At 53.5% G+C, this 9,947-nt stretch overlaps 1 long non-coding RNA gene across 2 annotated transcripts in view; it reads left to right on the top strand.

Annotated features, from left to right (window-relative positions):
* Positions 1-9,027: 9,027 nt before the first annotated feature.
* Positions 9,028-9,947, top strand: part of LOC128877208 (uncharacterized) — a 1,786-nt gene continuing 866 nt past the window's right edge. Inside the window, exon 1 of one of the 2 annotated variants that reach the window (XR_008457212.1) lies at positions 9,028-9,405. This is a non-coding gene — a long non-coding RNA (uncharacterized LOC128877208). The remainder of the gene's footprint in view (positions 9,406-9,947) is intronic. The other variant, XR_008457213.1, reaches the window with a different exon arrangement.

Genomic DNA, 9,947 nt, shown 5'->3' on the forward strand with positions numbered 1-9,947 from the left:
GGAGGTCCCGCATCGCTGCCACCAAAGCTCGAAGCCGCTTCTCGTCCCGCGCTTATGCCTCTCGATCCTCCCCGATTCTGCGACGATCTTTCTCCTCTCGATTCTCCCTGCGATCCTGCACTCGGCACACTGGATGATGCACTCGAGACTCGCCGCGGGCTCGAACAGTTCCGTACCGCGAGTCGCGAGATTCGTTCGGTAAGTCGCCAGGGGCAGACGGTTGCCCCGACGGCTCGTGGCTCGTGGCACTCGAGGTTGTACCGCGATGGGTCGTCCGTCGGGCGCCTCCCGCGGACGATCGGGACGATGATCCTCCTTTCGAGACGGCTCGTAAATAGCGTCAGCCCCGCTCGTAGATGTCCCGGTGCCGATAGCCAGGCGACAGCCGTCCGAGCGGCCCGGGTCGTTGGCGGGGCCCTTAGTAGTCCCCCTGGAGCAGGCGGTCTTCTCGACGATCTTCTCCACGGTAGTCCCGATGAATCGCGAGCCCGAACGCGACGGAACCGACACCGAGCGCGAACCCGCGCGGCAATGACAGCAGCGGCAACAACAACTCCGTGACCGCGCACTCGACGCACTCGAGACCCTCGTGCCACTGCCTCCTCCGCCAACGAGGTTTCGACGCTTTCGCCTCTTCCTTCTGCTGCGCCACCTGCACCGCAAGCACCGTGCTGTCCCGCACGCCCGAGGTTTCGCTCTCCCGGCGTCGACGATCCCGATGATCTCGATCCCGTTCCCTCTCGTTCCTCCTCGCGACGAACCGCTCGCGGTGGTCCCTCTCCTGCCAGGTGGCCGCCACTTCCGACAACGTCGCGGCGCAGCGACCACGCCAGGCACGGCAGCTCTCGAGCAGAACGACCACCAGGACACCGACGACGGCGAGCAAGACGACAGCTGCCGCCGTTGTTGTTGCTGCTGTTGCTGCTGCGCCGGCAGCGGCGGTGACGACGACGCCGACACTGTCCGTGCCGAGGACAACGGAGACCTGAGACCTCTCGACCGGCGAAAGCACCAGGACACCGTAGTCACCCTTCCGAAGCTCACCAGCTCCCGATACGGGGCACCGAGGTTCATGCTGCATCCTAAACGCCCTGCTGTTCGCCCGTTGCTTCGCACCTCCTGGTCGTCATCGATGATCACGCTTGCCGGCGACACGGCAACGCGTCCCACCGTGCCAACCGTGACGTGTACGACGTTGACCGTCTACGGGGCACCGGCAACGTTGTTACGCTCGTTGGTTGCCATTTCGTCGACTTCATGGACACACCCCCTAGCTTGCCACCCACGGGTAGCCGCGAGTACCCACCTTCCGCGACACCGTTCCACCTAACCTTCCGTTGGTGACCCCGTTGCAAATCTAGCTATTTTCCTCCTCGACTAACGGACGAGCACCCTAAACGCTCCTCTCTATCCACCACGAGTTTTGATCCTCGCCAAGCGTACGATTACTGACTCGCACCTTTCTTCTTCTAGGTTTTCTCGAGGCTTCCCAGCACCGGAGGACGGCGAATTCCTTCCACGGAAGCGAAAGTGAGGTTATAGCGCTACCCTCGGAGATGGTAACGCGCACCAGGATCCGCGCGGGAGAGCACGCGCGCGAGCGCGCGCCGCCGAGCGCGCGCACGGCTCCTCTACTCCGTGACGGCGACTCTCCGGACGATAGACGGCGACGAGACCGTTTGATCTCTCGTTCCTCACCACTGTTCACCGATTCGATAGCTCTCGTCCCACCGATGGAACGACTCGTGCCAGCGAAACCGACGTCCCCTGTCCCTCGAATGGACCTTTTCCTCCGATTAACTTCGACGATCCCACTCGAATACGTTGCGAGCAGACACACCGCGACGGATGATCGCTCTCGTACGATCCCGTTGCTCGACGCGCTACGCTCCGCTCGCTCGATGCCCGGACAATCTCTCCGCGAGCTTCTATCCAGCTTCGACCAGCTAGTGGGTGCTCCTCGTGGCGCCCAGTTCTCTCCCGACGGTGGCGCACCTTCGGGATCGCGTCTCGTCGCGTCGCGACGCGTCGACTCACTCTCTCGCGTCGCAGAGAAAGGTTTGCACGCGCGGAGTGGCTTCGTCCCGCGCGAGCCCAGGGCCCCGAGGTGTTTCGACACGCGCGCGCGTCAGCTCCTCCGCTACGCGTAGTAGCCGCTGTTAGCGCAGCATCCCGTCGGAAAATCCTGGCCGAGCCGCACCGTTAGAGGAGTCTCCGTCGCGGATGTGCGAGGGAGGAGTTGTGCCGCCGTCGCGGAATAGAAGGAGAGGGACAGGGCGGCGTTCGCGACGTTCCAAGGAGAGACCCTCTCTCTCGACGAATCCACTTTTCTCGGACCGTGGTGCCTCCGCGACGAGTCGAATAATTCCCTTTTTCGGCTACGTCCCCCTTCGGCTTTCCCCCGCTTCTCGCTTCCTACCCCAGTACGCTCTCCGACGCGTTCCCGTCGCCCCTTATCACCGGGGCACGGCTCCCGCGTTTAATCGTCCCGCGAACGAGGGTGTCCCGCAACGCGGACGGGCAGTCAGGCCACGGCACCGTACGCACGCCACGCACATACACACTTTTTGGGGTCGTGCCGCGTGACACGGTAACACCGACCCCGTAGCCGCGCACCAGCAACTGCGCGCTGATCGGACAGCGAACGTACCGAGAGTCCCTCTTCGAGAGACGACGGAAACTTCGGTGCGCCTTCGCTCTCCTAGGCCTTTCTGTCTTTCCAACTCGAACGCGCGCGCGCGCGTGACTCCACACGCATGGCACCACGCACACACGCGCGCGCCCCGTGACTCCCCTTCGATATCATCCCCTCCGACGTGGATGCTCGATCCCCACCGAGTCGGCCTGGTTCGCGTCGTCTCGCTCCACCGTTCGTTTCGCGCTACTTTTCACCCTCGAGCTTTTCTCTCGTCCCTTCCATCGGGAACTATCGCCGGCTCTCCCCTAACCAGCGTCGGATTAGGCTCCCGTGGACCCCTGGGCTATGGGTATTGCGTGTTTGCCCGGCGTTTCGACGATGTTTGACGCGTTCGTTAGCGCCTGTGGGCTGGAAGACTCGTCGGGAAAGGAAACTGTTGCCGCGAATGGCAAACCAATTACCAATTGGGGGAAACCTTTTCGAGTTACCAAGGTCAAAGGTAGGCTTTTCGACGCGTTCGCTATATACGTCGCTATGTACGCTGTTTACGCGGCGTCCTCGTTGTTGTGTAACGGTTAGGAGATGCTGGATCCAGCGAGCAGGGCGGACGAGGAAGATTACTTCGGACAAACAGGGATGCCACCCATCGCGGTACAATATTTCTTCCCTTTCTCGGAACAAACTGTACAGGGAGTTCGAACGTTAATTCGTCGTCCGTCAACTTTTCGCTTAATCTACGCGCCCCCTAAACCCCATGGCGTGGTCCACCCCTGCCCCTAACGCGCCCTGCGCTTCTCTCTCGAACTACCCGTCTCCCTCCGACGCGTGCATCCACGGTAGTCGTAATCACCGGTGGATCTCTTTTGCAGGGAGAAAGCTTGCGCGCGCTATGCCGTCGTCCCCCTTTCTCCGTCTCTTTCTACACACACACACACATACACACGCCCTCACACTCCTCCGCTGCCCCTACCCTTAACCGTTGTATCCGTTTCCGTTCCTCGAAAGGGAAGCAACTCGCAGGCTGAATTCTTTCTGCTCGTCGGAAACGCGGAGCCGCGGCGCGTCGATCAACGTCGAGTAGATTTCGCCCTCGTTCGAACGCCGAGGAAGGGCGTACCAACCTAACGGGACGTTAACAGGGGATGGAGAACGCGTTCCGCGGTACCAGAGAGCCAGGGGCCGCTGTACTCGGGGCCAGAAAAGTGTCGCCAGAACCGCCATCTTCCTTTTTGCCGTCCTCGTCCGGGGAGCTTCGCCACCTTCGCCTCGATTCTACCCTTCGCATTCCCCCTCCTCGCCCCTCTCCCCTACTCCGCCAACGATCCTCGATGCCCTTGCCAACCGCTTCGACTCTCTTTCTCCGCGACATTCCCCTGGATCGCTTTTCGGCTCCTCGACGCTGTACTCTCTACCCTTCCCTATCCCGCGCAGCATCCGCGACAACCCCCTCCATCGGGCGGTTTTCCAACCTCTCTCCATCCCGCTCTGCGCTCAGGGCCGCGTTAAGACATGAGGTTTAGGGGTTGGAGCGGTGTTTTGGAAATATTTCATTTGTACCGCTCGAGATTATCGAGTAATTACGATCGATGATCGAACGTGATCGAGACCTTTGGAAGGAGGGTTCGGCGCGTTCACGGGTAAGCGTATTATCGAGTATTTTTTATGCATACGAGGCGGGAGGAGATTGATTGTGTCGGTATTTTGGTAACGGGAGAATTGTTTTTTGATTCTAGGTGGTGCAGCGGTCGATAAGCTTCGACTCGCGGTCAAGCGGTGACCCAAGACGCCTGGACACGTGACCGTTGGCCGATCGGAGGCGCGGAAAAGAAAATAATTGGTGCAAGAGTATTTAGCACAGACGTATTTGATTTATTTCGTCAAGTATAAAAGTATCATCCAGTTACATCGACGCAACCGCTAATGTATTATCGCAGATTACAATCGTACCCTATAATTACCGATTAGCCTGACAATTGTGAGTGATTATTATTACTAATCTAATCGCAAAGTAATCACTGTCCAACTCCGGACTACAGCCCAGGGGCCTCCGTCGGCTCGAGGCCCTCCAGAGATTAATCCGAGGCAATTTGATGAATTCAGGCGCAAACATGAAACGCTACAACCCTACGACATCTATATCCCTGTAGTAACCGATCGATTATCTTCCTCGTTGCCTCGCGTTAAAATGGGACCGCTAATTAACACGAATTTCTGCGAGAAAAAGACTCCGAGAAATTCGTAATCAACCGTAGAGCGATGCTAGCCTAGGCATCGCGAGAACCGTAGACCATATTATAACCTAATCGCCAAGTTTCTTTTCCCAACAGCGACCAGCCAATGAGCTCAACGATCCGCTGCTTCAGTCCCACCCGGCTCCTATCAGTCTACGACGAGTCCAGTTCAGAATCGGACTGTAACTCATCGGACACCCCGCTACCTGCTCGTCCGCGAGGGTTGCATAGCTCGAGGGTTTGAAAAAAGATCGACACAGCTCGCAGGAGGAATCAGGGAGGGCGACGTTCGTCCGGTCGCGGCGAGCAATTACAAACTACTTTTCCGCACGATCTCGATGGTATTAGGTCGACGGAGAAACGAGGCGCGAAGTCAAGCCCAAGGGGGTGCCCCGATCTCGTGGCTCTTTCTCAGCCTCTCGACCTCGCGCGTCGATCGAAGCCGACGGCGTGTACGAACGCGCGCGGCGTCGTGTCGGGTGGAGGAACCCCCTAAAACACCCAGACACACCGTGGCCACGGTGAGTCAGAAGATTATTGGGACACGCGGGGTCCAAAGGGTGCGCGACGGATAAAAGAAGTTGCAGGAGATCTCGCTACCAAGTACAAACACGAGGAGAAACGGAAGAGGTACATGTACGCAGACTTTTACATTCGTTCCTCGTTCTCCCTTGTATATACCAAGGGGGTAGGGAAGGAAACGAGGGTAGATTCTGTTTGAAAAACCGATTGTACGATGAGTTTCGTGTTCCAGAGATCTGCAAACCTCGGGAACAGAGTACCTGGCTCCCATCGGATTTAAAAATTTTCAGTTCCAGGGGTTGGGAATGCTAGAACGAAGATTTAAGGGCATACCTATACCTATACACGTATATTCGGGTCGTTCGGAAACGTTCGAATCTCGGAGGAACGTAGCCGAATCCATACATCCGCGGCTATACCCTAGCGCGATGGGAATCATCCTGGGTTCCGGGTGGCCGATTTTTTATCCCTCTACGTGCGACAAAGGCCGCCCACCCTTCTCCCCGCTCGCAGCCTTCCCTTCCCGCCGTCTCTGCCGCCGTTCTGCTCCTCTCGTGTCCCCAAGAAGCGACAGGAGACGACGAGCAGAGGAGCGGCGAACGGAAGAGCGGGAGGATGACGGTGACGAAAGAGTGTTCCGCGAGAATCGAGGCGTGCACGGTGGGAATCGTTCGAGGGTAGACGCGAAGGGTATATCGGGGTGGGGTTTCAGGGCAGCGGCGAGAAACAGAGTGAGAGGGTGGGAGGACGTGGCGGAGTCGACGGTCGCCGACAGTGGTGGAAGGCGGGGGCGGTCTGCGCGGGGCAGAAGGCAACCGGCGGCGTGTGTACCGTTGTTTTTAGTCCGAGAGACGGGAAGACAGGCAGACAAGGACGCCTTCAGCCAGGCATGGACTATTGTTTCGGGGCACCCCGGGGCTACGCCGACGGAGGTGGTATTCTCCTACAGGGTGTTCCAGTTAACGCGACCACCGCAAATATTACTTTAACTTGGAGAGTGTGTTTTCATTATATACTAGACTGCGGATCTTTATCCAAAATAAAATCTTCCTTAGCCTATAAAAATTGAACCTAAATAGTCTTGGACATTGTTGCATTTTGTAGTTCTTTGCACATTCAAATTTTCTATGAATCCATAAAGATCCGCAGTCTCATTATTACAGTATCGTAGGTAATGAAAGGACGAACACACTTGACGATCCTTAGACGTAGAAAATGATTCCCTGCCCTTGTACCGCTCGATCGAAATTCGAGTTTGAATTATGAAACGAATACACGTCGGCACAGCTACTAACTCGTGCGCGGATTCTGTACATTCGGTTAGTTCATTATCGTTCTATGAGATTAGCGCGATTAACAGTGGCTTAGCGGTAGTTAAGCTGCAGCTACCTCCCTCGCAGGCTGCAGCAGCCCAAGGTGCAACCGGGGAGGCCTACCCTCTTCTAAAGAGAACCAAATACAGCGTCGACGGTTAAATTAATTGTTATGTACTCCTAAATTGAAAGACTATCTGCTCGTTTCCGAGAAAGATACACAGGTTTTCCATCCGGCTACGCGTTAAACGCCAGGGCCTCCGCGAGGCCTGCATTATTTTGCAGCCTCCTCGCCAACGGACCAGAGTGCACTCCATTTCTTTAGGATTCGTTTCCTCGGGGCTCGCTAATAAAAATACTCGACTCTGGCAGGAATTGTATATTCGATGGCGGAATACTTGATCGGGTCTTGGTTTATTCCGGGACGAAAACGAACCGTGTTTCCCGTATTTTGATCCGTCGATTGAATTTTTCAGACGAACGCGATAGAGAAACGATCGCCTCCAGCCCGCTGAACGGATAGAAACGTTGGGAAAAAATTGTTCGAGCCAATTACAGGAATTCCTCGATACAACGCCATGAAATCGTTGTATCGAGGAAGAGGATTTACATATTTTTCGCTATACAAAGGAGAACTGGTGAATGGTTTGGTAAGTTTCTTCCAATGAAAATAAATTCAAACATTACCTTTACTTTTAATCCTACGTGACTTAAGTATTTTAGAAATAACCTCTGACTGGGGTTCATCGATACCACCGATTGAAAAATAAACCAAAGAAACAATTCCCTATTTTGAATCGTTTAAAGTGGGAAGATTCCTTAAGGGTGCATCGAACATCCCCCAACCGGCGTCGTAAATCCTCGCGGCGTGCCTCGAATCGGGGGGATTTGTCGGAGATTCGAAAAAACACGGTCGGTGCAATCGTGCTGGCGGAAACGTATAGTCGTTGCAATAGACACGGCGAAGTCGTTATCCAGGCGAGGCATGAAGAAGGGTCTAAGTGAACGGAACAACAGAAAAAAAGAAAAGAAACAATCGAATAAAGGTGGATGCCTTCTCTCTCAACCCTCAGGGGCTGTAGCATGTGACTACGCAGCTACAGTACGGGCTTAGCGATCCCGAGGTACCCTAGCTACTGGAAAAGTATGCAATTATTAGTTTTCATACTATGATTATTTTCACACTTTGACGTGGAAACATGCCACGACTTTGACAGCCATATCTCGGTCCCTAAGAAACATTTTATACTACAGCCGTCGAATTAGTCTAAAAAGGTGCATTTATAAATGCCCAAAGTCCTCATTTGATTTAGTGGTAGTGGTGGATATTTAGTGGTTCAACTGGAAAGAAATGGCGAGCATCGCCCTCCCAGGTGTACATGCCTCTTAAATCAAGATCTCACTCGACGCCAGGTAGACAAAACGATTGCTTCGAATTTTATGTCGTCCCTGGTGGTTCGCTATACCTGCCGATGATGCGACATTAAAGACGCAAGGACGTGTGTAACTCCAGGGAGCAAATGCCCCTTAAACCGGCAACCATCCCTACACATAAAACATGCCACGACACCGACTGACGTATCTCGACCACTCTAAAACATTTCGTCATAAACTCACCCTCAAACTACTCTCGACAAACCTACCTAGGAATACTAAAAATCATAATTCGCTAAATTTAATAATCCTGAGCGAAAAAAAAATGTCGCGCGTTGGCCTACTTTCGATCCTCCCAAAAGCGCCTCTTCGAACTTACATTCTAATGTTGTCACATCTCAGACGATTGCAAACATTTTCTAACAAACTCGCCGCGGAACGACTCCCTAGAGAAACGCGTGTACACCCCCAAAAATCATCGTTCGATCTGTACGACCGGAAAAAAAATCGCAAGCATTGCTTCGTTCTTGACCCTCCCAGACGCGCGCACGTCGTACGAGCACGATTCTACTCGGGACGGATTATCCGAGACGATTGTTTTGAATTTTACGTCGTCCCGGGTGGCTGGCTATATCTCCTCCGGCGACTATACCTGCCGATGATGCGACATTAAAGACACAAGGGCGCATGTACCGCGTCGTAGGTATCCAGAGCGAGCACGTTTCCTCGCGCACGGATCTACGCATACGCGCGAAGGCGTATCCTACGCCAAGGACATTTCTCGTTGCGTGCTCTCCGCCTCTCTCACTCTCTCTCGGTCTCTCCTGCGAACTCGTGGGTCGAGAGTATTGCCGCCGCGCGCGTTGCCCGCGCGCATGTCCCATGGACGAAGGGAAATTTTCGCGAATCGATAATTCGCGAGCAGCTGCAGCAACGGCAACGGGTTAGTCACGCGGACGGCTAGCCTATTTGATTGTTACTCGGTCAAGCCGCGTTTGGTAACCCCCTGAAGTCGCCCTCGCCGCTTTTACTGCCACTTCTTCTTAAGGAGTCGAACCAGCTTGGGGGTGGAATGTATTCATGGTCGTTCACGAATTTATCGCCGTGGATCGGTTCGGGAGAAGTTTTGTGCGTTTAGTAGGGGAACGTATTAGGCGTAGGAATTAGTTCTGTGCACTTTTTTTGTTCGATAATCCTTTATAACTTTAAGTAGAAATATCTAATCGTCTTGTTTTTATATGTTCTAGGTTCTCGACCTGGCCTTCGTTACGATGAATCTATAGGTACGTTATATAACCTGAGCCCCTAACCCGATGGCCATTGCAATGTAGGTATATGTATATACGAAGTTTGTATATCGTTGTATTGTCGTTATCCTAACGAACTATAAGTGTAATAATTACAGTAATAGTAGAAGAATAATCAGCAAAATTTGGTGGCTACCAATGCTCGCATAGATGCATTGTAATGGCTATTAGGTTGAGACTCGAGTTATGCGCGTAGATACATTGTAATAGAGACCTGATCAGAGATTAAGAAAGTTGATATTTTAATGTACCAAAGTCTATTTCAACTAGAGTTACGAATGATTCAATATAGAGGGACAGAATTAATTTTTACCCCTGTGAGATTGTTCGTAGAATATAAGTATTTTTATATAGGAGTAGTTTTATCCAGATTAGCGTGTTTCCTCGTCTTAGAAATAACCCTTGAATGCCATCTTACGTTGCAGATGATATTTATTCGTTAAAATCTCGAGCTCCTAAGATAGAGCCTGAGAGCCTTACATTGTTCGTAGAATATAAGTATTTTTATAAAGGAGTAGTTTTATCCAGAGTAGTGTTTCCTCGTCTTAGGAATAACCCTTGA

This window comes from Hylaeus volcanicus, chromosome 5, assembly GCF_026283585.1.
Source record: "Hylaeus volcanicus isolate JK05 chromosome 5, UHH_iyHylVolc1.0_haploid, whole genome shotgun sequence".
NCBI classification, from domain to species: domain Eukaryota; kingdom Metazoa; phylum Arthropoda; class Insecta; order Hymenoptera; family Colletidae; genus Hylaeus; species Hylaeus volcanicus.